The sequence below is a fragment of the Zootoca vivipara genome, chromosome 2 (assembly GCF_965207765.1).
Source record: "Zootoca vivipara chromosome 2, rZooViv2.hap1.1, whole genome shotgun sequence".
NCBI lineage: Eukaryota > Metazoa > Chordata > Lepidosauria > Squamata > Lacertidae > Zootoca > Zootoca vivipara.
The window spans coordinates 3,783,614-3,804,840 of record NC_142584.1 but is presented as its reverse complement, the minus strand read 5'-3'; the positions used below and the strand labels follow the sequence as shown (position 1 = coordinate 3,804,840).

The following is a 21,227-nucleotide window of genomic DNA, read 5'->3' as shown; positions in this document are numbered from 1 at the left end:
CCCTTATATATGAAAAAATTATATTGTTCTATCAATCATGGCCTTTCAGACTATCATTGCTGTTATAATAAACATTTAATGTATTATATTACATTGTACTATACTAGTTTATGAATTAATTTTAATCTCTCTTTAGTATTTCCTAATATTCTGACATTCAACGTTTCAAATTTCTTATGTTACTCATCCTAGCAGCAAGAAGCTTCAGAAATCTGGATTGTACTGCTGCTTCTGATAATTCATAAAACGTTACTTTTTAAACAAACCTACCCAGATGATTAGAAAGTTGAGGTAATTTTAACCTGCTTTAGTATTTTAACTTTGTATGTTTTAAAATATGGTTGTAATTCCCCTCCCCTCAATTTTATTGTTTTATATTTCTGTTAACTGCTTTGAGGGTTGGTTTGTTTTTTACAATCAAGTGGTCTATACATCTTATAAAATAAATAAAACAAATAAATTTAAAAAGTGCCCATGATCTCTCAAACCATTCCTCTTCCAATTTCTAGCTTTAATTGCAGTTCCAGCAAGCAAGTGGAAGTCTGGTGGATACAGCTGGCAAGAAGACCAAAAGCCAACCTAGCACTTTATAAAAATACACAATACAGTATACACGTGTGTGTGTGTGTGTGTGTGTGTGTGTGTGTGTGTGTGTGTACTCAGCTCTGCCCATATACTTGCCCGGACTGCATTACACAAAAGCCCTCCTTGTCTCCAATCACATGGGAACTACCAAAGGTTTACCCAGTCTTGAAGGAAAGACTGCATGTTCTCAGAGTATTGGAGATCTTCAACCTTTCTGGGCCACACATCCACTTGTGGAGTGGACCCAATTCTTAACATCTCTCTCTCTCTCTCTCTCTCTCTCTCTCTCATGCTAGGTATATGTGTGTGTATTTTTAGAGTGTTGATGGTGCCCTTGCACCAGCCGAAGAGCAATGCTAAGATTTCATGCATTTAAGGACTAAGCTGTGCTAAAAAAATCCCAGTTATAGCTCACAATTAACCCTTGAGCAGCCAAAACCTCTGGGTTCCATTTCTCAGTTCTGGCAAAAAGGGAGCTGGAACTCAAAGGCTAGAGAAGGGAGGCTGAAACTGGTCAAGGAGACTATTTCCCAGGGCTTTCCATCAGAGGCCACACAACACCCACTCCCTCTGCACCTCCAATTTCCTCAGCATCACACACACACACACACACACACACACACACACACACAGTAGGTCTAATTAAACCTGGCAGTTGGGATGTTTCGGTCAATGGCTGCTTTGAGATGCTCCAATAAGCAGCGCACTTTCCTGTGGGAAGGCCACCTCTGCTCTTCCAAGGCAAGGGTGCTCCCCGATCCCACCCCCCACCCCGGCTCCCAGGCTCCCTTGCAGATGAGCTGCCCGCGTCTGCCATTGCACATCCCCTCGGAGGAAGGGGGTCCTGATGCGCGCCAGCCAGCCAGCCAGCCGGCCAACATTCCTGCGTACAGCTAGCACAGGACTCCGCACTAGTTCTCAGCCAAGGGCACTCAGCCGACTCCAGCCCGGCATACTGAGAAGACTGCCGTTTTCTTGGCTGCATTCCTGGACTTTTGGGAAGGGGGGTGGGCAAAGGAAAGGGACGCCGCTGGGTAGTGCCAACGTCTACATGCTCAGCACAAAGGGATTAACCGTAGGGAATGCAGAGACACCCAGACGGCTGTTCGGTCTGAACCCCGTTAAATCAGAAAAAAACAGCTGCAGAAAATGACACACTGCCCTAAATACAAAAGGGTTCCTTCGCTTCAGATCATGCCACTGTAAACCCCGAAGTCCATATGGGGGTCAAAGAGAACAGGAGGGGAAGCGGGATCCTATGCAAAGCAGCGCTGGCGTTTTCTGCCCCCAAACCAGTTTCGGCCAACGCTGCCAAGGTGAAAGATCCTCCCGCGCCCGCATCTTCTCCAAACAGGAATTGTAGAAGGATGCTCCAAATCTTTCCCTGGACTCCGCTAGCCTCCGAACTCACACTTCTCGCCTTATCCATAATGGCACACACACTCACACATATACAGTGAGACCCCTTGAGCGCCAGCCCCGCAGGGACTCCAACAGAGCTCTCTCCTCAAGGGCTGCAGGAATAGTTGTGCAGATGCCTCCCACATACTGACCCCTCCCCCCCCGGTTTCTGCTCCCAGATTGCTCCAAATACCCTCCCCCATCTTCCATAACACCCCCCCCAGGGCTCTCCCGCCTCCCATTCTCCTGGAGGTCCCGCAGTCCTCCAAGGAGCCCCTTAGCTCACCCCCCCCCAAGCGCCCTTCCACCGCCCCTCGCCAGTCCTTACCGTCTCGGCCGCATCGCCAGCCCGGCGGGGCGGGAGGCCCGGGGGTCGAGCGAGCACGGTCCCGTCTCTGCGATGGAGGCCCCGGCGCCGCCTGGGCATCCTCCCGCCCGCCCGCCCGCCCGACACGGCCCGACTCGGGGCCTGCTATTGTTGGGCGGCGGAGGCGGAAGCAGCAGCAGCAGCAGCAGGGAACTCGCCGCGCCGAGCTCCGCCCTCCTCCGGCCCCCGCCTGCGCGCAGTTCCCCCTCGCCTGACAATCCATTCTGCTTCTGCCTAAAGGATTTCAAAGGAAACTAGCGCCATGCCTCGTCCTTTTTGGGGGAGGGGGGAGGGGGGCCGCGATATTCCCCATCCTACTAGTGCCAGTGCCGGGCTATTTTGCGCCCTAGGCAAGGAGAGCTACTTGCACGCACGCATAAAATTGCAAACAATTCCAATGGGCGAATTACTTCAAAAGCAATAAAATTCTTCAAAATATAAACGGAATGCAATCTACTATCGGGATTTTATAAGATCTGTCATGTAGGATGTAGTTTTGCTTAGAATTCCTGCATTGGTTGGAAACAGAACTAATAGAACCAAAAGTTAAAAATCTTTCAAGAATGTATAAGCTATTGTTGGAATACGGTAGCATACGAAAGATGAACAAAACCAGTAATGATTGAATGGGCAAAGGATATAGGACATAATATTATGATGGAAGACTGGGAAAGGTTATGGAAACGTAATATGAAATTTACTGCTTGTAATATGTTAAAAGAAAACCTGTATAAGATGTTGTATAGATGGTATCTTACGCCAGTGAAACTAGCGAAGATATATCATAAAAAGGATAACAAATGTTGGAAATGCAAAGAATTGGAAGGGACCTTTTACCATATGGGGTGGACTTGTCCCCGAGTAAAGAGCTTCTGGGATAAGATTTATAATGAGTTGAAGAAAGTGTTTAAAAACATGTTTGCTAAGAATCCAGAAGCCTTTTTACTCGGAATTACAAGGAAAGAATTGCCAAAGAAAGATGTCACTGTTGTATATTGAGTCAAAGGACTTTATATCTGTATTATTATTGTCTGTACAGTATTTGCATTAGGATAAAGTACCTGCCTTTTGGTTCCAGAGGGTACAGCTACTATTGGTTCATTTAAGCTGCTGTATTTGGATCCTCTGTCTTATTGGTTTCCTCCAAAAGGCAGCACTGTGATTGCCTGATATTGTTCCCTCCAAAATGTCTCCCTTTCTAGCTAGTTCCCTGTCCCTATAAATGTAGCCTTCCTGCCCTCAGAGTCAGTCTTGTTCACTTTAATAAAGAGCTGTTACTAGAGAACTGTCTCCAGCATGAGAGCTGAAATCACAAACCCCACGTCACAACAGTCACTTTCTTTCTGTATGCCACAGCAGCAGCTAGAATTGTATTAGCAAGGAACTGGAAATCCGAAGACCTACCCACGGTGGACGACTGGCAGATGAAGCTGATAGAATTTATGGAACTGTCTGAACTGACTGGGAGAATCCGAGATCGGGGAGAGGAGACGGTGGAAGAAGAGTGGAAGAAATTCAAGATTTATTTGGAGAAGAAATATAAGATTAAAAATGGACAATAAGGGAAGTGGAAGTACAAAGAGGCTGAAGAAGCAATTAGATATAGTAAGGAGGAAATAAGTTTAAATGTAAAATAATTATTAAGATTTCTCGATCCAAATGATATTGTGAAATATTGGGAATGTGTGGTTAAAATAGATCAAGAAAAATATAAATAACAAGTATCCTAGAAGAAGAAATGGTTTAAGAAGTAGAGAGTGCTATATAAGTTATAAATAGAAACGTGGAAGGGGGGGAAGGAGAAAGTCGACAGAGTAAGAAATAGATTTGACAGATGTTAAAGAAACATTTTTTCCTTTTTTTATTCTGTTTTTTGTTCTTTTTTGTTTGTTTTTTGTACTCATTTTTTCTGTATTTGATATAAAACCAATAAAATATATTTTTTAAAAAATAGAATTCCTGCATTGCGGGGGGTTGGACTAGATGACCCTTGGGTTCCCTTCCGACTCTACAGTTCTGTGGTTCTATTAAGTGCAAAACTGCCCCTCGAAGGTCAGTCAGCCCTGAACCCCTCTGAGATCTGCGCCTCAGGCAGCTGCCTAGTTGGCTGAATGGCAACATTCAACATTGCCATAGTTAACAAATTGGCCCCTACATCACGATGGGGAGTATCCCAAAAGCCTCCTCCCCCTGGTTAATGGCAGGAGATTGCTACATTCACTAGCAGTACCAGTGAAATATAACCTTAAGGTTATATTTTGGGTCCATATCCCAAGCTGCATCTAGACCTTCAAACAGAAAAATGTACTGTGAAGCAGATTCACCATCAAATAGCAGCAACCACTAAAAAAAACAAGAATCCCGTATTTTCAAGACATAATCTGCTCATATATTTGCCATTTTTTTCACTATCAATTATTAAAAACTTTCCTTGAAAAGGGGATAGATTTCTAAGGTGGAAATCCTAAGCACACGTACTCGGTAGAAAGCTCCACCAAATTCAGTGGAATTTCTGAGGAAAACTGCGTAGTTGTCAGTTCCCACCCTGCCATATCATTAACAGTGCATACACAAAGTTACATTCTTTTAAGGTAGGAATCAGTAGGGACCCAATCCAGCTGCTTGAGGAAGATTTTGGTTGCTCCACCAAACACAGAGCTGAAAGAAGAGGGGGAAAGTAACTGTAAGGATGGGAGTTGGATCAACAACCAGGTCTTCTACACTCCCAGCTGACAGAAATCCTCTGGTTCTGATCAGGGTTCTAAGGTCAGAGGTGGACAGGTCTGCATTGCTGTTACTACTTTCTTTGATTTCCCTTGATGTTGCCTGGGGTACCAGAATATCTGACATCAGACATTTTAATTCCCTCTGAGCCCAAATTTGGCTTTTCTGAAACATTTTTACACTACCTAAAATTAATCTCCTGCTTTGCAAATATAAAAACTGCCTGCCCAACAAGGAACCTATGCGTTTTGCTTAAGGTAGGAGACAGATCTGAGTAACCATTGCATTTGGTATTTCACAAGTGTATTTCTTTGTCTTAGATGCAACCTGCATAACACCTAGTTAAGCTTAATCCAATTGAGGCTTCATCTTTAACACTGTGGCCAACTGCGGACTTCATGACTGCCAACATCAAGACCACTCTTCTCTCCCTCACCATGTCTCTTCTTTATCATCCAACCTGATGAAGAGTGAAAGCTCACTGGTGACATTTCGGTTGTTTCTAATGAAGGCATTGTCCAACAATGCATTTTAAAATGAACTAGATTCCCCATCACCCAGAGGGAAAACCATCTTTTCCGTTAGTCATGCTTGCTGGGGCTGTTGGGAGTTGAATTTCAGCAACAGCTGGTGGGCCGAAGGATCCCCACACCTGCATTAAAGCTCCGATGTCAATCTCCCCCCTCAAGAACTTAACCATCAAATGAGGGTTTGTCTTCAGAGAAGTACATCAGTTCTTGTCAAGATCAGTGCAAAGCTGGAAGCTCAAGCTACAAGGTTACAACAATCAAACAATGCTTACCTAACCTGTTGTTGCTTCTTTAAGGTACTCTGAATATCAGTGCTCTAATATTTGTTTTAAAATTCACAGATGGTTACAAATCTGTGTCTGGTATGAAAGCCAAGGCTGCCGCCTGAAGTTCCAGTTTACCAAGGACTGGGCAGATAAGCAGCTGACCTTCCCACCCCTCACATCTAGGTAAAAAGACAAATACAGTGGTTTTAAAAAAACCTCTTTCCTTTCAAGGCATCCTTTTCGCACTACAGTTTGCCTGCCACTGAGCTGTGTGCTATCAAGCGCTCAAGGAAAGCTTGCTGCTAAAAAGGTGTTAGAAACTCACAGCTATATAAGTTAGGCACCAAATGGCTCCTTGAACCAAGGTTGCAGTTGCCATTTTTGGGCAAGATGGCTCTAACGTCTTGTTTTTCGAAGGATGGACTAGCTGTGTTTGATTATCAGATAAACATCTGGCTAGTTCAGATGACAACCTTGAGCTAGGTTGAGGACTTTGAGAACTTAAAGAAAAGTCACTTGATCCAGGGACAGTGCACATCTATATTGGCCAATTCCAGCTCTTTTTCTTAATGGTAACTGCTCCTGCTCAGGCTGCACAGAGAAAACATTGTGGTTCCAGAAATTCATTTCAATTGTGCAGATAGAATATAACTGACAGAATTCTACAGGATGGGGTATTAGTATGTGAAAACACTCCAGATCCTATGATCCCCAGGCATGCACCTCCAGGTGGTAGAGATGTCGGTTGCCATCCTGGCACCCAGGCATCTTTGCTTGGTTGGTTGCAAGTGGTCAAAAGCTAGGTGCAAAATGTCACTCACTGGGGCAAGCTTTCCTCATCTCCTCAGGAAAGACTCTTACAAGCCCCAGGGCTTCCTGAACACACAGCTTTAGGAAAGCCACTGGACTAGAAGAAAGCCACAGCTGTTCCTTCTCCTTGCACCAGGAAGAAGGAAAGCTCCTTAGGCATGCAGAGGAAACTCAGAACACACACAGAAATTGTGTCTGGAGAAAGTGCATGAGGAATGAAGGCACAAGCAATATTATTACGCCACAGGGACCCCTTGAGAGATTTTACATTGATTTTCCACTGTTACAATTGCACCCCCCCCCCAAATGTCATGTTAATTCAAAACTGTGGGCTGGCTTGTCCGTTTTTATAAGCCAAGGGCTGTGGAGGTATATTAGTGCACCAGCCACACCAAAGAGAGAGGAAAAAGTGCCCTGCAGTTGAAACACAGATCACAGACAAACTTTAAGGAGCAGGAGGCTCCTGCTCTGCCTACAGTTTCACAGGCAACCCTTGGACAAGTCATTGATGCTATGGTTGGACTCTATTCCAAACTTAAAAATGGAGAGCATGATGCTGTTGGTCAACAAAAGAGGTTTAAAGACTGTCTGAAGGCAAATCTTAAAAAATGTAGTATAAACACCGACAATTGGAAAACACTGGCCTGAGAGCGCTCCAATTGGAGAACACAACAGCCTTTACCAAAGTTGTCATGGGCTTTGAAGACACTCTAACTCAGGACGCAAGGGAGAAACGTGCTAAGAGGAAGGCACGCTTGGCAAATCCACACCGTGATCAACTCCCACCCAGAAACCAATGTCCCCACTGTGGAAGGAAGGACGTGTGGATCCAGAATTGGCCTCCACAATCACTTACGGACTCATTGTTAAAATCGTGTTCATGGAAGACAATCTTACTTGGCTACAAGTGATCACCAAAGAAGAAGAAAACGCAGCTGTGGCTGGAAGGTGTGTCAGTCCTCTTTAAACTGCGTAGCATAAGCCAGAGAGCCAAGAAATAAAGATAAGGGAGGGTCACGCTAGATGAGGCTTAGGTGCAGCGACAGAGCAGCTGGAATAGTTTGTTCTAAGTTTTGCACAGCTCTTTGAAGAGGGGCGGGGTGCCCTATGCTCCTCCAGGGATTGCTGGGCTCCCAACTCCCATCAAGCCCTGGTGGGTAGGCGGGTTTTTTGCCTCAGGTGAGGCCTTCAGAGGGGCACCATTAAGGCTCCCAACATGTGTATGTGTGTGTACACACATGCACATGTGGGATAAAACCCAGCCAGTGTGGAACAACATTCAGCAGCGGTGAGAGTCTGAGTCCCACAGGTTTCCTATTCCTGACATGCAGAAAAAACCACCATGGACCTCTCCACCCAAGTCAGTCTCCCAAGCATGTGAAAGAGATGCAGCCCAGTCCAACTCCTGCCCCTTCCCCTGCCTCCGCACATACTGGGAACCCAGTTGCAGGAAGCTGCCATCCTGCTGGACTGCATCTTGGTTTGTTTATTTATTTTCCCTCCTCACAAAGTCCCGATTCACAAGGTGCCTCTGGCATTCCTGCGTTTGGGTGTGTCCCACCGAATCAAATGGTTAGGGAAAACATGCAGAACAGCAGAGTGGAGAGGAGCAGCAGCAGGATAATTAGAACCAGATGAGTTTGTTGCTTTGAGCATGATTCAGAGTTTATAACCCTCAAACACTTTCCAGGCCAAAAACTGAAACTCATGGTGAGAAAGGAGGACATCTGTTATCCTGGGGAGGGGGGTGGAGGACAGAAATGCAGCTAAAAAAAGACAAGAGAAACTTTTAAAAAACCAAGTGCCTCAAATACAAGACATTAAAAGCAAGTTTTGAAACTAAAAAAAGCCTGCCCTGTGCAGTGATGCCGTCTATGGGGCTGAGCTCAAAGATTTTGACTCCATCACACTGGCCCCTGAAAAAAAAATTATGCAAATGAGGAATTATCAATATTACATAAATAACTAACCCAGATTATTTCAACTGGAATAAACCAGAATTAGAATAATGGGAGAATAGGGTGACAGCAGGAAAGCCGTGAGAAATATATTGGGTGTGTAGTGTGTGTAGTGTGTGTGTGTGTGTGTGTGTGTGTGTGTGTGTGTATACGCACATGTGATTGATAGGATTCCCTGTTTGGAGAGGTTGCCATGTCGGTCTGTTGCAACTAAAACGAAGAAGTTTGTGGCCAAGGCTAGAAAATGTGTAATGGTATAAGCTCTCGTGGACTCAACTTCACAAACACCTTTCACCTTCTTGCATTGAGGGCATCCTAGGGGCCGTGCAGGCATGCTCTGCCCTCAACAAACCCAGTGGCCATGCCTGGCAGGTCTACCCCGCTGGGTGCATGGGAGAAGCAGAGGTATGTGCATACCAATTTGTTGCTTCACACAAGCAGGGATTCTGATTGGCTCAGGATGCCCCCTCACATGGTGGAGCAGTATACATGTGTAAATATATTTAGGCAGTGTTGCATAGTGGTTAGAGTGTTGAACTGAGACCTGGGAGAACAGGGTTCTGGACCTCACTCACCCATAAGTTCCCTGGGAGACTTCGGACCTGCCACTGTCTCTTACTCTTACAACACAGGGTTGGTGTGAGGATAAAATGGAGAGAAGGAGAGCCATGCAGGACACCTTGAGTTCCTTGGAGGAATATTGGGATATAAATACAATAGGCAAGCAAGAAAGCAAGGCCACTTCTCCTACATGGAGGGAAACAGGGCCGGGGGAGCTATGAAACCCTTGCATTGGACCATTTTTGCGGGTTTAGCAGACACTGCCATTCATTCTCAACCTTTCCTCTACTGCATGTTCTATAAATCTGCTATTGAAAAAGCAAGATAAAATTGGTTTCTACACATTTCACCAACACAACTCTACACTTTGATCACAATAATGTAGGGCAACCATATGGAAAAAGCAGGGATTCGTCCATCGAAAATGGTGTCTGGGCAGAATTCTCAGATATTGTTTATAGCAACACTACAATATTGTGGGTGTGGGTGTCCCCCACCCCACTAAGCACACCGTAGCCTGGTTTGCGCGTCATACTGAGCTACACCATGGCTTAGAGGAATTTGTTCCTCTTTGACGTTGTTCTGCTGCTGCTGCACTGAGCTAAGTCACAGCTTACATTAGCTTCTCGTGGTTTAGCTCTCTCTATACCATTGAGGGGCTCATGAGTCTGACCAAACAGTGGGAGGCAGTGGAAGACAGGAGTGCCTGACGTGCTCTGGTCCATGGGGTCATGAAGAGTCGGACACGACTAAATGACTAAACAACAACAACATACCATTGAGGCCTAAGCCAGACGACAACTTTTGGCTGCAGGTTATGGTTAGTCTAAAGCACGAGCCTGGATTCAGATGCACACTGACCCAAACCATCGCTTAGCTCTGCGCAGTAGCAGAATGGCCAAGGAGGAACAAATTCATGCTAGGCCATGGTTTGGCTTTGCATGATATGTGAACCAGATCGCTATGAGTACATTGAAGAACTGCTGGGTTCCCTCTTCCACCCCTACCCCCCGCCTCCAAAACCAGGAATCTCGGTTGTTCTGTTGAAAGGGTGGATGCACCAACGTCAGACAGTACCCAGTGAGGTCCCCGAGGGCACAAATAATTCTCTCATGTCATTTCACATCCTGACATGTCTTGGTGTGAATCATGAATATGTTTTCTGTACACACACACTAAGCTCCACTTCTGCCATGCATACATCAGCCTTCTGCTTAAGGCTGTCTTGTCTCTTGCAGTGAAGAATCCATTACTCAAGATAGTTCCAACAAGATAAGAATTGTCGTGCTGAGTCAGACCAGCATTCCACCTAGCTCAGCAGCTCTCCCCCTTCCTGCAGACAGACAACAGCTACTCAGATCTCACAAGGCAAGTGCTCAAGCGTTCTTTATGTGTAACCCCAGGAATCGCCAGTCAGATCCATACTCTCTGCTCAGTGCTTAGAACCACAATACATTCATCCAATCCATTTAGCCATCATTTTGGTTACCCGGCTATCACAACATCCTGCAGCAAGGCATTCCACAGATTTACAATACAGTGCATGAAGACCAGGTTTTCTGTTGCACTCCAGAGATTGAGATTTCGTCCAACGTGTCGTCCTGCAGCAAAAGCCAGTCCTCTTCAGAGGAAGTAACAAAGCACCTATTCAGGAGAGCATTTTAAGAAGGAAGAGATCCCATACCTGAACTGAAAGCCTAAGATGGCCATTTATGGGGCCCAAAACAAGAATTTGGCCAAGATACAAGAGAATCATTCAACTCGTTCAGAAGGAAAGAAAGAAAGCTTTAAGAAACTCAACCAGGATGTCAGCATTACATATTTTGGAACAGTCTGCAGCAGGAAGTTGATTTAAAAACAATACAGCTGAACTTGTGTCCCAAGTACACAAAGCTAAGAGAGAGACTCGGTCTCCACTCCCCCACCCATCCTGCCCCCTGCTCAAACTGAAGTGGTTGTGTCAGGATGCGGAATAAAACAAAAAGCATCTGTCACCAACTTCTGAATGCCCAGACACAACAAGAGCAGCAGCAGCAAAAATAGCAGCAGAGCCGCAGGCAAGGATATGGCCATTTATTTATAGCTGCAACTGGTCACCACAGCATGTCTGCGTGTGAAGCAAGAAGGGGGAAGCTGGAAGCTGGGGAGGTGTACACACTTTATTATTATTTCAATACACACAAAGCTACTCCCTTTTATTCTCCCAAAAAAGTCCACCACCCACTTTTGATAGTCGTGGCTAAGCATGCAAAGAAAAAGAGATGAGCCTGGTGTTAGATCTTTCGGGCGGCATCAACATACACCATCTTATTCAGCAATCCCTACGACAAACCCTGTAGAGCAGGCCAATGTTATCCCTGTACTGAGGGATCAGGGCTGGAGAATGAGAGAACAGTGGCTTGCCCAAGCCCAACAAAGTTAAATGCAAAGTTGAATTCTGAATTAGTATCTCATCCCAACACTCAGGGTGAATTCAGATGTGCAGAATATTGCATTAGTTCTTCAGATTATATTGTGTTGCATTTCTAATGTGGCTTTCACCCTGCAGTACCAGTTGTGTTATGGAACCATGGCTTTCTGACTGATAAACCAGCTAAATTTCATTTGCACCAGGGGGGCGCATTGTGACACAATGACACGCACCACTGGCCAATGTTGCTCTCTCCCACCCTTTCTGCACATGTGTACTTCTGTTTCTCCATGACTGCTGCATTAAAACAGCAGTTAAACACTGTATGCTGGTGCACCCGCCCCAAATTTCATCCCTTTACTCCCAGTTTTTCAGGGGAAGGGAGCTGCAAACACATTGTTTCTGGAATCAACACAAAAATGGGTGCTAACAATATTCCACTGCTTTTCCAATAAACTCAAAAATAAGGCAGAAATTAACTGTTAGGGAAACGTTGGGCAAATGGAACAAACCACTGTGTGAATGGAGCATCATTCTCAAACCCAATTTCACTACCTTACTGAATTTGTTGCAGGTGCTTGCCAAGGGAGAAGTAATTTATGCTAACATTATTTCAGTTTCTTATTCCCACCCTTGCTGTTTTGTTTCCAACTTGAATGCTTTCCCCACCCTGTATCCAAGGAGCGCAGTTTGATGCACACTTCCACCCACTCTGTTTTATTTTCACAACCACTGAGCAGGCCAGTTGCTTCTATTACTAGAGCGGATTTCCTGCAGCCCTAATATCCAGAAGGATTTAATTTTGGGGCATGCATGTGGAGGTATGTGTCTGTGGAAATGCAGCCTCTCCAGCATTTAAATGATGTTCCTGGGTGTATCAGCAGCACCAGCACCAGCTTGCATGGTGTTAGGTACCATCTATAAATAAGTTTCAGAGTCAGTTCTCTTCTTTGGGCTGAGATGGACTTAAATGGTGGTTTAGACCACATTTTTTACCATTGGGTGGAGTCTATTTCATGTCGTTCCGCACAGGGGGAAACAAGCACAGCAGTGACCTATGTGCCAAGATCCAAGAGAAAAGCACCGTGCAGCACACTGAAACATGCTATAAAAGCAATTACACCTAGCAAATTGTCCATCATCATAACAGGAAGAGAGTGTTCTGGGGTTGGCAGCTGGAGATTCGGAAGCTGCTCTGTAACTAATTAAGCTCAATGGACCAACAGTCTGTCTACACACCAAATGGCAGCAGCTCTCTAAGTTTTAGACAGGAGTGTCTTCTGGATCTTCCTGGAGATTGAACCTGGGACCTTTCTCGTGCAAAACAAAAGGCTATGACCCATCCCTATGCTTTACCAATTGCAACATCCATCATTTAATTTAAAAAACAAAACACCCAGCTCTTATTCAAATAGCTACATCCTAATTTGTTTCTTGGTCACATTAGAGCACAGAAGAAAAATGTGTGGCCTTCTAGATGCTGTTAAACTACAATTCTCATCAGCTCCAACCAGCATGTCCAGGGATGATGGAAGTTGTAATCTGGGAACATCTGGAAGCCTACAGGTGGAGCTGAGACAAATGGGCACTGCAAAGGCGGGGGGGAGGTGCCCCAGTCAGATGAGCGGGACACTAATAAATAAATAAATAAACAATTCGTATTATTCCAGCCATTGTTACTTCTGCATGACACCCAGCACAACTTCAGCACAGATGCAGAGTAACTGTCACACTCCTGCAATCCTGACCTTGATGTTTGCAACATCCTCCTCGCCAGTGTCTACATGCCCAGGCCAGCTGCACTTTGTGTCCTGCCCTGCAGATTTCTCCTAGCTTGTCCTTTGTTCACCCTCCTCACCCCACCCAACTGCTCAGATTCTGTCAAGGTTTTTAACAGCCGACATAAATACGGTACCCCTCCTGTTAAGACAGCACACATCCCAGAGCTTTCTCCCCAGGTTGCCCATTACATAAGTCAGTGGTTCCCAACAGGTGGTCCGAGGACCCCCAGGGGTCCGCGAGCTATGCCAGAGGGGTCCGCAAGATGCTATTAGAATAAAAAATATATTAAATATATTTCGTATGATAACAGATTTTTTGTTTTGGCCACTTCCTGCACGAGCAGAGTCTAGCGCAAAACTAGAATTACCGGTAGATAGAGGCAGTAGTTCTGCTGTATGCCGTTAGGTGGCGCTTTACAAACACTACTGTTTTGCAAAGAGGCAGCGTGCGCATTCTACTAACACTCACCTCCCCAAGATGCTTTGCGCGCGTCGGCTTCATTTGTGCGCTACTGCGCAGGTACCCTGTCTTCTCCATTCCCCTCCCTCCTCCCTGGCGCGCGCTGCCTCTTTGCAAAACAGTAGTAAACAAAGCGTTGTTTTTCGCGGAAGCTACAGTTCGCGTAGTTAAAAATGGACCGTTGGTTAAAAAGTGGTTCATCTCATTAAGAACTGAAAATTAAAACTAACTGTATACTGATGGAGTACTCTGTTGTAACTGGAAAAAACGTATAAATATAAAATATAAAAAGACTCTTAATTTGGCTCTCACTTTTTAATTTTAGGATTAGGAATTAATGGGGGTCCTTGTCACAATAGCGGCTCGATGAGGGGTCCTCAAGAAAATTTTGTTGGGAACCCCTGACATAAGTAAAGGAAAACTGCAGAGAGCATTTGCAAGGCTCCGCGGTGTCAAGGCTGCCAAGGAACTGGAGGTCATTAACTCCCAGCCCAGAGCAGGATCCTTTGTGCATGCATGCTCTTTCACAGGGGGGTAGCTAAGATGGTGCCCTCCAGATCAGCCTTTCTTAACTTGTGGCTTAAGATGCCTGTGCAAGGAGGTCACAGGCCTCCGAAGTAAACTCAAAATAAGGATTGCTTTTGATGCTTATGATGACTACCTCATATAACTTTCTTTTTCATCAGCATACTATAACACTGTATTGACACCTGTAACTGAAATATCACAAAGGCTGCTTTAATTAAAGTTAAGTTTTAATATTTTGGAACTGCTCTCTAGTGGCCAACGGCAGATCCGGTAACCATTTGCCTCAAAGCTCTTGCACAGGGAGTTGCTTTGAATGACTGTTTCAGCCAAAGTCATACCATGTTGCAGAGAAAAGGCCATCTCCATCCCTCTTCCCCACCCACAAAGAATCAAGGTAACTTCACTGAACCTTCCAGGAAAGTGGTAATCGGATCTCGAGGACAAAGCAAAAATCCATGTAGCAAGACTCTGTAAGGAGGACTAATTGGGGTGCAGCTAAACCCTCCGCAAACACCCTATATCTTCTTGCACTTACCACCCATGTCCCAGAGCACAGATTGCCAACTTTTGTAAGCTTGGTGTGTGGGGAGGTTCTCCCCTCCCCCCCACACACCAAAGAGACACTATTCCTGCAGGCAGCACCTCAGGAGCCACAATAATACTTAAAAAGTCAACTTGTTGGGAAAGTAGTTTGCTAGGTCCACGATACTACCATGTGGTGTTGTATTATGGAGAGGTGCAGGCTTGAATTGTGGCACTGCTTGTGTTCAAAATTCACCCCAGAGCACTGCAACTTTTCCTTGTTGCCTGCACTGGGTGGAGCAAAGAGTCTTGCTGCTGCAGTCCTGGCAGTTCCAGTCCTGCAGTTCCAGCCTGACCCTCTTCCAGCTTCCATTAACTTGGCCCCAGAGTTTTACTCTCTTGTTGTTCCAACATTCCCCCCCCCCAATCCCACCCTGCAGCAATGGCAGGAAATGGCACCACATCAACAGCAGACCTGGGGAAGTGAGTTGCTGTCTGTGAGGAAAAGGAAAGTCAGTAATTGTTCACAAAACAATAGCATGAAAGGAGAGAGCGCCCCCTTTCCATCCTGTCTCCCAACAGCTTCAGAGGGAATCGGGATTACGGAGCTAGAAAGGAAGTGGGGTACCCAAGTCCCAGGGACCTAACCCAAAGGGGGATGCAGAATTGCTCCCTCCCTCTCGTCATCCTGGCTTCTGTCATTTATGAGACAGCCAATATGCACACTCAGCTGCAAAATGGCTGGGGATGGCTTTGCAGAGCGCTTTAGATTTTAGCATTCTGCATGCAGCCCAAGGCTGCGCAGGCAGGGCTCAAAAGTGCATCTGGCCAGACGAGAACCCAGCTTAAATTCTAGCTGCAGGGAGGCACCAGTTACCCAGAGTTCATTAAATGAATAAAAGCCCCACAGAGGAAGTTGCCTATTGCATGTCTGTGCTCTAGACCTTGCCTCCTTCCACTCAACGTCTGCTTGGATTTGCGCATCCTGCTGCATCCTATCCTAGTGCAGAAACACAACACACACCCTGGAGGTGGCTGCCTTGTGTCTCCACACGAGTCACTGCTCTGGACTCAAGCTCCTTCCTATCAGAAGCCATGCCCAGATTAGCAACTCATGGAAAAACACAAGGAATGCATTTCTCCAGGGGGGGGGCTATTTTTGCCCTTACACACTTCTCAAGCATTCTGCCCTTCCACAAGAACAGCTATTAACAAATGTAATAGCATGTCCAGCAATCCACCAGTTTCCATTTCCACCAAAGATATTACATCGCTTTCTCATAGACATTACATCCATTTCCCATATCCCAGCAGAGCACAGCAGAGCAGAGCAGCATTCAGCAGCATTCAGTGTCATTAAATGGCTAAGAGTGAACAGTGAGGGGCTCTAGAAGAAATACTCAGCTTAGAGGGTCTTAACACCTGGATTCAAATTTGCTGCTCAGACACAGGGAAATCAGGAAGAACAAAATCCCACGAGGGTAGGGATTTCCAACTTTCTCTGCGTATTTTTCACACTTCACAATACAACTCTCTGTAAAAACAACACTGTGTGCACAAAACCAAATACTACAACCTCCTAGGTGGTAGAAATCTTGCAAACCAAGGAGAGGCATATGCTACGCACTCTTTCCCTACAAGCCTGGCTTTCTAGCCAAGAGCTTTATTTTTTACCTAGAAGGAGCATTTAAAAAATAGTCCCAGCACTTGCAAGATATCATCCATTCTCCCATTGTCAGGTCTCTACCCACCTCTTTCTGCCACATGGATGGATGGATGGCCAGCTGACTTCAGCAGCCTATTTGTAAAGACAAGAAGGTTATGCAACTTTTTTGTTTTTGTTTTTACATGAAAAGTGATATAGTGGTTTAATTTGTAAGAAACCTACCTGCTGCAGTAACATGGAGGGTGTTGGAAGTGAGGGGAGAAAACAATGGCATTATTGGGAGCCGGGATTCCTGGTCTCTTCTCTCAGAACTGAGGATGTGGGATTTCAGACAAGCCCATCTATGTCCCTGGAGCCTGTTTCAGTTGCAACGGCAAGGAAGTGGTGTAATCAGGTGCTGTTCCTGAGAAGCAGCTTGTCTTCAAAAATTTCTCCGGATGAGTGTCTGGCAGGCACAAACTGTGTCAACTCTGGTACTGGTGATGCAGTGAATATTTGGGAGTGCAACCGCCACGGATCGAGTGCTACTGCAAGATTACGGGCAGGTTGCTACCGGTATCATCCCTGAAGGGAACTGCCTGCGGAGTCAGTGTGTGCCTACAAGGCCCACCTCCTGCTACATAGAAGTGGCTTTCAAACCTCCAGGAACTGATGGGGGCTACTTCAGCCTCCAACAGATGTCAGAGACAAAAGGAGGTCATGGCTTAAGGCATCAGATTCAGCGGCTGGGATGTCGCCGCTTTATCTGGCTCAACGGATGCCTGAGAAAAGCCAAGATCCATTTGGAAGATGAAATAAAAACACTCTCTCCCAGTGCTGCAGAAACAATCTAGAGGTCTTGACAATGACTGCCACCTGAAGCAAGACTCTCTAGAGTGTATTTAGGGTGCTGAGCCCACACCCTAAACAAGCAGGTTGATACAAGTAGAAGAGGTAGACTCCTCTGAAAATGCCCTCAGAATTTGGGTCGTCTGTCCCACATTATGGGTCGTCTGTCCCACCTAAGTCACACAAATATGCAGATCTTGTAGGTTGGTGCATATCTGGAGAAGAAATGGCAAAGTAACTTGCCTCAAGTTTGGTCAGAAACTGTGGCAAGGCTATGATTGCCACATGTGGGTTTCTTTTCTCTTGGGGGGGGGGCTCTTGTGCTTTTAACAGCCATACAATACAGACAAATTCAACAAACAAAGCACTTCCTATCCTCATGGGAAGAGAGAACTTCACCTGTTGAAAGACAGGAACAGTAGGCAAGAGAAGGTGACTCAATCTATGTCTCCATAGAGCAAGGATATGGGACTATATGGCCCTCCTCACATTAAACCCATTTTACAGATAAGGAAAACCAAAGCAGGTGGGCAGGGGAGGGTTTTGATAAGGTGTTGGAGAAAGAAGCAAGAATGCTGTCTCTTGCGTTTGTTGGAGACTACGAAGATTCTTATTTCAAGCAGGCCTACAGAGCTGTTGCAATGCTGTTGCCACTGCTTCTTATTAGAGAGCAGTGTTTAATACAGGTGTGTGTGCCGCATTACAACAGCGGTTGTGGCTAAAGCAGTTGCTACCCTCCGTCCCAATATACCTCCGATGTTCCTGCGGCCAGGCTTCCTCCGACCAGAAGTCCTTCATGCAAGGATTAAGCGGATCCGTTCCAAACATGCGGAAAGGAAGCGCTGGCCGGGGCATGGGGGGTGGGAGTGGGGGAGAGAAATGGGTCGGTTCACGCATGCGTAACTAGGGAGCTTTAGGATGAAAAGCGGCCGGGGGGGGGAGGTAACGGGTCGGTAATCCCGGAAGGCAGCATTCTGCGGGTGGGGAGCAGAACTGGCGGCCAGAGCAGCAGCAGGAGTCAGCTGGCAAAATAAGCCTCCAGGGGTGTGGAAATGAGATAGGACAAATCCACTCCCGTCTCCCTTTCCCCACGAAGCAGAATCTCACAAGGGGCGGTGGAGGAGACGCGCTTTGGCCCAGAAAGAGCTGAAACCACGATGGATTCCCCAAAGAACGCTTTTTGCGGAGTAAGTTGCAAAATAGGGGGAAATTCCCGACGTAAAGCCGTTTTACTTGCAGGGCTCTCCGTACTGGACGCTGCGGGCGTCTCTCTAACGCACCGTTGCCATGAAATCGTTATGTCTTAGTAGCAGGCTCTTCTGAAATCCAGGTGTTCTCATTTACTGTACGCAACCCAAACCTACTTTAGGCTGAAATACTGCGCGGGATTAAGTGAGATTGAAAACAGGTCTTGCTTTTGAGCAGATTGTCTATTACACAGGATTGCAAACCACCCTGGCACGTAACTAAAGGAGCAAGCGACAGATAAATATCCATCGCCCCCGAAATATCTGCCCCTGCCTCGCAAGATGGGGTCTTAGATGGGGTCTTTTCTCCAGACCCTACGTATTCGCCAGCCGTTCATCAGACGCCTCTCCAGTACAGAAAGGGTTAAAGTCAGAGCTCTGCAACCAACCAGCGTTTTTAAAGAGACAGACAGACCCTAGTTCTCGGAAAGGGGCCCGGGGAGGCGCTCTACACGGTTGTCAGAGGGGATATTGCGCCTTGCAAGTTATTCCCCCGACACATTACCCGCCGTGCAGCCAGCTCGGGCTAATGCTACCCAAGGCTGCATTGTGGGGCCTGCAACGTTTCCCTTAATGCACCCACAAACGGCCTGCAAGAGTTAAAAGTCTTCCAGGGGAAGGTGGAACAGGAAATCCTGATCGGTGCTGTGGGGAAGAAAGGATTGCTCTTGACTCACCCCGGCGTCAATAGCGGACGATGCTGTCATCCCACAAAACGGTGCCCAACTGCACCGAAGGAGACGCGGCTTCCCTTTGCTGGGACTTGCAGCGAGACTCTGCCTGCCTCGCCTCCCAAGGCCACTCCAGAAAAAAAGTGATGTCATCATAGCTTTAAAACGGTGCCTCCCTGCATCCTGACCCGCGGCAGCCAATGGGCGCTTGGTCCAAGCTCGCTTGGCGCCAGATGTTTCTCACTTCGGAGCGGGGCTCGGGCCTCCAAGGCTGAGCTCAGCTCTCTCCATGTCGAGTAGCCCCGGGGAAGCAGCAACAGCAGGCAGGGCTTGCAACGGTTGCCAAAGGGGGAAAGGCTTGGGCACGCTTAGGGGCAGGCAAGGAAAGAGGTAGTTTTGTTTTCCAGATGGAGCCTGGGCTTGAGCGGGTTCCCGAGACGCGGCAAAAATCGCTCAGATCGCTGGAGATCAGAATGCAGTCTTCGCTCCACTGACCTTAAATAGGGCATGCCAGGGAGGTGGTTTCCCATAAAACCCCATATCCCCAGGTTTCCTTTGCACTCCATAAAGATTTTATTCCCGTGTGAAGTCACTTTTGAACCCACACGCTTACTGGGGTAAGTGTTTTGAATGCAGAACCTTAATGATACATAGATATATAATTTTATTTGTATGCTGCCTTTCTACGGTTCAAACCATGCTCCAAGTGGTTTACAACGTGAAAAAATACATAACTACCAAATAACAAAAGTCATCATCAACACAAAAATACACAACTGAACAATTTCCACATAATTCACAAGAACTAAAATAAAGATACAGAAAACAATAAGTAAAGATACAGAAAACCAACAGCAACACCACCCAAAAAGCCCAACAACTCATGACAGGACTAAATAGTACAGATTGGTTGCATTAAACAAAATATTCAGGCCCTAGGTAAAATATTTCTGTATTTTGTAATACACTTTAGGCTTATGTGTTCTCAGACTTTAGTGTACTGTTGTACACTTGTGTTATGGAAAAGGGAAGCTTCACAGAAGTGAGCTCCTAAAGCTATGGTTTATCCAAAAGAAATACACAATGTACAAGAAAGCAAAACAATATAAGTGTTACCAAATTTCAGCCAGCTTTTACTAATTACAATTAGTAATAGGATCTGCAGTAACAGAATACTGCTTGGTTCCTTTCTACTTTTGCTTTTTTGCAGGATCAAAGTAGTTATCAGCAGCACCTACCGGTAGTAGGCATTGCTTCTTGCGCATCATTTTAGGGTGTTCCAGGTTGTCGTACAACCCCATGTATCCCCAAGTGTAATTTACCCTGTGCAATGCCAAGGTGCATACAGAGGTGCTGCCTCTTGCTGCTACACCCTAAAGACAACTGTGTGTGCTGGAGATGGAGCCCTTGCACCCTTGAGGGCTTGCCAACTCTGTAGGCTCCCTGCCTTAACACCAAGCAGTGGCACATTTGTGCTGTGGGCAAGAGGGAACCTTTGGGGAGATAGGGATGATCAGGATGGGAATCATCAGAGATATATCCAGAGTATGGAGCCCTAGCCCTTTTGTAAAGCTATGGGTTTGTTTTCTAGATGTGCCTGCAACTGTCTTGGTAACTTGATGGAGGCCACTTAAATGCCCCCAGAGCAATGAAGGCCTCTGCTCAACTCTTCCTGCCTTTCAGTCCCCTCCATCAATGAGGTCAACAGAAGCCTAGCACAAACAGCTCAATACAGCACTGAATCCTTTGTTACATATCCAATGTCCCAGAACAACTCATTCTCTTATAGCAATTGTAGAAAAGTTCATAAATAACTAGCGCTGCCATACTGCTGGATTTCAATGGTGGGACTGACATTTGGGGAAATTTCTGAAAGTTCCATCCTTTGTCCTGGATCTTAGACAAGTCAATT

General features: G+C 46.1%; 1 protein-coding gene across 7 annotated transcripts in view; it reads right to left on the bottom strand.

Annotated features, from left to right (window-relative positions):
- NCKAP5L (NCK associated protein 5 like) overlaps positions 1-19,459 on the bottom strand; it is a 47,686-nt gene extending 28,227 nt beyond the window's left edge. For 2 of the 7 annotated variants that reach the window (XM_035101235.3, XM_088661202.1), the window contains exon 1: positions 2,315-2,495. The gene's annotated coding sequence lies outside the window, so the exon portion shown is untranslated. Of the gene's footprint in view, positions 1-2,314; positions 2,496-16,654; positions 16,702-16,791; positions 16,926-18,148; positions 18,195-19,321 lie in introns of those variants that run through there. The other 5 variants (XM_060272140.2, XM_088661200.1, XM_088661201.1 and 2 more) reach the window with 5 other exon arrangements.
- Positions 19,460-21,227: the final 1,768 nt, after the last annotated feature.